The sequence below is a fragment of the Coptis chinensis genome, chromosome 4 (assembly GCF_015680905.1).
Source record: "Coptis chinensis isolate HL-2020 chromosome 4, ASM1568090v1, whole genome shotgun sequence".
NCBI lineage: Eukaryota > Viridiplantae > Streptophyta > Magnoliopsida > Ranunculales > Ranunculaceae > Coptis > Coptis chinensis.
Window position 1 is genome coordinate 92,220,960 of NC_141459.1, and position 5,915 is coordinate 92,226,874.

The 5,915-nt window shown below is 40.7% G+C and overlaps 2 pseudogenes; both read right to left on the reverse strand.

The window, feature by feature from the left end:
• Positions 1-1,349: 1,349 nt before the first annotated feature.
• On the reverse strand, positions 1,350-2,981 carry LOC147505669 (bifunctional protein FolD 2 pseudogene; annotated as a pseudogene).
• Positions 2,982-3,298: 317 nt separating this feature from the next.
• Positions 3,299-4,693, reverse strand: LOC147505670 (BTB/POZ domain-containing protein At3g05675 pseudogene; annotated as a pseudogene).
• Between the last annotated feature and the right edge of the window lie 1,222 nt (positions 4,694-5,915).

Here is a 5,915-nt window from a genome sequence, read left to right on the forward strand (position 1 = left end):
AAAGCTTGGTTTGTCCGAACCTTTAAGACGCGTCGGATAACCAAAGACTAATTCCTACACTTGATCGGTCTCATATGTTACCTTAAAAGAGCTGGTTCAACATGCATGGCTTAAACGCTATTCTAGAGCCCAGCCCCCTTCCCTCGAGCATTTTTGTTGATGGTTGAGCTTCCAACCTTCCCCGATCCTAGCCTATCCATCTCAGCCCTTGTTCCTTTTCTTTCAAGGTAGTGCTTGTTTTTGAGCTTAGGTTCTTTCCCCGAGCCCCTATTAAACAAGAGCAAAGGATAGATGGAATAGCCAAGGATAAAGGTTAGGACAAAGGATAAAGGTTAGGCGATTTACGTTTTTAGTGTCATCATTCTGCTTCAAAGAAAAGCTTGTCTTTGCCTCTGCATCGGCTTACGCCCCTCTGCTTCCTTTGCGACCTCTCTTCACCATAATCCCACTCTCCACCGACCACAGCAGTAATAATTTACTTAGAATAAGGATAAAAACATTACAAGTTCAAGGGGATAAGAGCAGAATCTATGACCCATACATTTATTGGCCTAAACCATACTAGAAAAAGAAAAAGCAATCTTGTTATAAGTCCTAAAAACTTCTCTTTCACAGTCTATAGTAATTATTACTGCATGACCAGAACATAGATTTGATACAGAGATTGTTTTCTTGGGTTTGAGTTGCTAAGAGAAAAAAAAAATGTCAAGTGGACTTGTTCGTGGTGGTGGTGGTAATAGCAACAGTAGTATAGTATGGTTTAGAAGAGATCTTAGAATTGAAGATAACCCTGCGCTTGCTGTCACCGGGTGTAAGAGCAGGTGCTGTGGTTGCTGTTTTTTATTTGGGCATCTGAAGAGGAAGGTTATTATTATCCAGGGAGAGTTTCTAGGTGGTGGTTGGTGATAATCATCCAATTAGGTAACTAGTGTTGTGGATCTGCTAGATTTTTCGATTTCAAAGGCACCCATAGTTTTTTTTTTTTTTTTTTTTAAGGTTACCCAAAAAGGGGTCTTTAAATTTAAAAAGAAAAGAGGGAGACTAGACGGACAACAGCAATGAGGCAGCAACAAGGAAAACAAAGATAGACGCCTCTCATTATCCAAACACACTACTTAAACAAATCCCCAAATTGGGTTTATGGTACGCTTTGGCTCCGTAAAAACTCCCTCCTTCAGCTTAAAAGGGTTCTCTTGAGCAATTATTGCAACAAATGGAGTACACAATTAGAATTATATTACCGTAGAAGAACCTTTACATATTATCAAGAACAACTTCCCCACAAAATCTGGGAAACATGATTCTAACTCTGAAGTAATAAATAGGAGATACGTTCTTTCGCTTCAATCTTACGCTTTAGCACCATCCAAGGTATTTTTGAGTAGCATTGCAACGGTCATTGGGCCCACACCTCCCCGAACCGAGTCACCCATCCAAAGAACTTTGCAAGCTTGTTCAAAGTCCACATCACCTACGAGCCTATAGCCCGACTTTCTACTTGGGTCATCAATGATTTGTACCAACATCAATAACCTGCCGCACGGGTTTGATCCAAATACCTTTAATCATATTTGCCCGTCTGTCTTTGCAGCTATGATGATGTCCGCTTCACGAATAATGCTTTCGTAATCGCAGTAATGTGAGTGAACTCCGATGCAATAAAGGCATCGCTTTGAGAAGAAGCAACGCAATCGGGTAGTCCAACTATATTACTTCGACCAACTACCACTGCCCTTTTGCTCTTTACACTTATGCCACTGCGTGATAGAAGTTCAAGGCAACCCTTTGGTGTACACGGCTGAAATAATGGATCTCTGCCTTTCATACCAAGTTTGCCAATGTTCAGAGGATGAAAACCATCTACATCCTTTTCAATGCTGATTTCATTTAAGACGTTTTCTTCATTGATATGTGCTGGAAGAGGAAGTTGAACCAGTATTCCATGGATGTCAGGATGAGCGTTTAACTCCTGGACCTTTTGGATCAATTCAGCTTCGGGTACTTTCTCGGGCAGATTGATATCATAAGATTTAATTCCAACTTCAAAGACATGCCTTTCTCTTCATATTCACATAGCTTTGAGAATCTTTCCTACTTCCCACAATAATAACAAATTTAGCCCGGTGGACCTTTCCATGTTTAGTGGAGAGTTGTTGAACTTCCTCAGCTATTTCAACGATTATAGTATTAGCTATTGCTTTACCATCTATGATCGTGGCTTTCTTACGCTTCTTCCTCAAGACGCCATTATTAAATGAGATGGATAATGATGAAAGGCACCCATAGTTGATCAATAAGATGTAGACTTCGCTATTGATCACAAGCTAAAAAGCTTTGCAAGATGTTTTGCGTTCTAGTCCACCAATAGTGCATCTAGGGCTCGTTCAGTGGGGTCGATCATAACTATTAAGGTCCGCTATCTTTGCATTTTCAAAGATACACACTTTCAATTTTAAAATTTGTTTGAACAGATAGCTCCTTTTCATGTTATCGATCCAATTATTAAGGCTGAAATGGAGGAGAGTGCTTGCTCGAAGTGTGGGTGTTGGATAGAAAGGCTTCACTTGTCCGTTTCTTGACCTCCTTCTAGCTCTCGTTTCCGCTTCATCGATCAACCGCTCTGCTTGGTTTAGGATCAATCTGATGTACTTCCGCTTTGTCAAAATGAGAGTTTCGTGCACCTTGTGGGGAATCATTCGATGTCGGAACCATGTTATCCACGGCCGGTCCTTTTCCTCTCGCTTTTGTCGAATGAAGCCTTTTTTCTCTGTTTTTCCTTTTATTAATATTTGAATTCTTCATAGTAAAATGACCGATAAGGTGTACACGCGGCTGGGAAGGCACCTACTACAACTCAGCCCGAACCCCAATCTATTATCTCCGTTCACTTTATTCCGTCTAATCCCTTGGCAGCGGCCGGCTTTGCTCCGGGAACCAGCCTCTGTGGCATCGCTTTTTGCCTCTTCTTCGCGCTCGGACATAGCGGTTTCTACATCCGAAATCGCGACGAAAGCAGCCAGCAGCAGCCTCCTGTCTAGTTCTCATTGGAAAGGAATCAGCTGAATATTCCTTCTGTCTCCCGCCTGACACAGTTTGACACACGGTCATACCTGATTGGCTCCAAATCTATAGTTGCTAGGTCGAGTCATCAGCATGGAAAACGATGGCATCTGAACCCTTGACACGCCCCTTCAGATATCAAAGTTCTAAGAGAAACCATTCTGGTGTTCCATCAATCTAGTTACTGATCTCCATTACTCATGGTAGTTGAAGCTAATCAACATTTAGCAAATGAGGATTACAAGGCACCGTGATCTTCCAACCCGGCATTAGAGTTTAGGAGCTCAAAGTTGGATCGATATGAAGATGTTGTCATGGATGAGTTGGTAACACTTGGGAGATTGCCAAGCCTTCTCTTTGCAACTTTAGACCTATAACACCACACCTCAAATGCCTCGACCAAGTCGGGATACCTAATGTAATCGATTCCTCAACCAATCGGTCAAGATCTCCGCTTGATCTCCCCGATGGTAACGCAAGCGAAAGATTGAGACAAATGCTGATTCCAAACTTTGCCATAGCTCTCCATCCATCTTGAATGGCGGAGAATCGTCATCATTGATTGTAGTAGAATCAACTAAAGGTTTCATCATTCTTACAAATGGAAGCCAAACCTTTACCATGTGAAGCCTTTTAACAAATAGGGAGTATCACGATTACCATATGCAATTGCCTCCAAAACCTTAGTCGCAACTTCAATGACCTTCACCATCGTCTCAAGCATGTCAAGATCCGGAGTTTGAACCTCAACGGCCTTCACAATGTTTTCGATGCTTCCACCCAACTTATTACAAATTCTCTCAATGTTTCCAATTTAGTTAAAATTTGGCATGCCCAAGCTAAATCAAGAAGAAGGGACTGCGAGTTCCGTAACTTATCGTGTCCAAAACCAGGCCCCGGACTCGATTTAAACGACTCCAATGAGGCCATAGAATCTGTTTAGTAAACTTCTCGAGCATTCCCTCATTTCACTTTTTATCTCGCCGTTGGCTGCAACAAGTGGGGCATCATCATCTTCAGAAGCATATACTCAAGTTGCTCTTGAGCGGAGGATTTCAGATCATTCATGGAAGGAGAAGCGCTAAGATGTGGCAAAACGGATAGCGACATAAAATTCCCGTGATGGCTGTAGGATTAACTGGTTGGAGACGGGCAAGGATTGGTTCAGCTTGAGCTCCTAGGCGGGTGTAATTTTAAGAATCTCCTCCTCCTCAGCCTCCTCCCAAGGGATCTGCCTCTAAGTACTCAACACACTTACCAATAATGTCCTCACAACCAAGTTTGATGACCACTTGAAGGGTACCAATGGCATTTCTAACACCATGGCATGTGTTGGGCACCGAGCCATCGAAACAGCATAGAGGAGACGTAGCAAATGAAACATGGTGGTCAAACCGAGATTCTTGGCGACAATTTCGACGCCAGGTCTTAGGGAGTCCAAGATCTTGCACGCGGGGCCAATTCTCGACAGCCGATCGACAAAGTACTTGGTCTTTTTATGAGAACATGGGAGTGACAATACAACCATTCATCCCTGCCCTCTTGTGTTTCAGATCCTAACAACAACATCACTAGTGGACTTATTCCCGATGTTGCATTGAGCCCTTGCTTCTTCCGTAGTATTGATCTCCATTCAAGCTCTGAAAACTAATGACAAGGCCCTTTACACATCTTGGCACCTTGTTCTCTTTCTTGGTAGCTCTACTCTGGTTTTGATATTTTCGTAGTCTCTAGCTCTTCATTCCTTTTGCGACACCGGCAACGCTTCTTGATTTACTTGATGTTTAGCCTTATTTTATTGTTTCATTGGTGATAACTTTATGACACGAGGTTTTTTAATGGTTTGGCATTTACATGTACAATTTAGTTCAAAATCTATTAGTTTTTTGCTATTTTTGTCTTCTTATTTGATCTGTACCTTCATGAATGTGATCAAGTTATAACTTTGATAAGTTCTTTCTAAGCTTTTGGCTATGGGCACCAATTTACGCATATAGGAGGTGCATAGTTTCATATGCATTGTCAACTTGAGTGTGTATTAGGTTTATTAATGTTTCTAATAAATTTACTTACGTGATTTTTTTTTTTTTTTAATTTGTTATGCCAGATTGGTCGATTGGTCGCCAGAAGTAGTAGAATTAAGAAGAAGCTCCGAGTGGATGCTGCTCAAATTAGCATGTTATAGACATTATTTGTGGAATTTTAGTTTTGAATAATTCGTTTAATTTAGTTGAACGTTGTTAAGATTATGTGAGACGATGTTTTTCGCAAAAAAATAGTTATGTGAATTCTTTAAGATCTTTTGTATTGATCGAATGGTTTAGTAATGAAATTCATTTTGTTATGATTTGTGGTGAATTGTTATAGGGTTACTGTGTTCTATAAAAATTGTTTTGGGCAGGATTATGTAAATGAAAATGTACAGGTATATATATGAATTGCACCATTTGTAATGCTAAATGCGTCCCAAATAAAGTGTGTGCTTTTCTGGAATTTATATCATTCGCAACAATTTTGGTGTAGCTAAAAGATTTGATTCTACCGTAACGTAGACATTTTTTGCCACACTTGGTGTGTCGCTAAATTTATGGACGTCTGTTGCCACGCCAAATGTATAGCTAAAAATTCAAACTTTCCGCAACGGAAATAGTGTAGCAAAAGGTTGCCTTTATGATGCCTAGTTGTGCAAACTAAAGGTATCACTTTTGCAACGCCATCCTAGTTGTTACAAGCTCTCTTTATGACGCTAAGCCGCAAATAGTTTGAAATAAATTTGCAATTAATTTAATTTTCATAAATGAAGTAGCAACGAATTAGTGTATTAACAAATACCATAGGCGCCGCAGAACAAACTA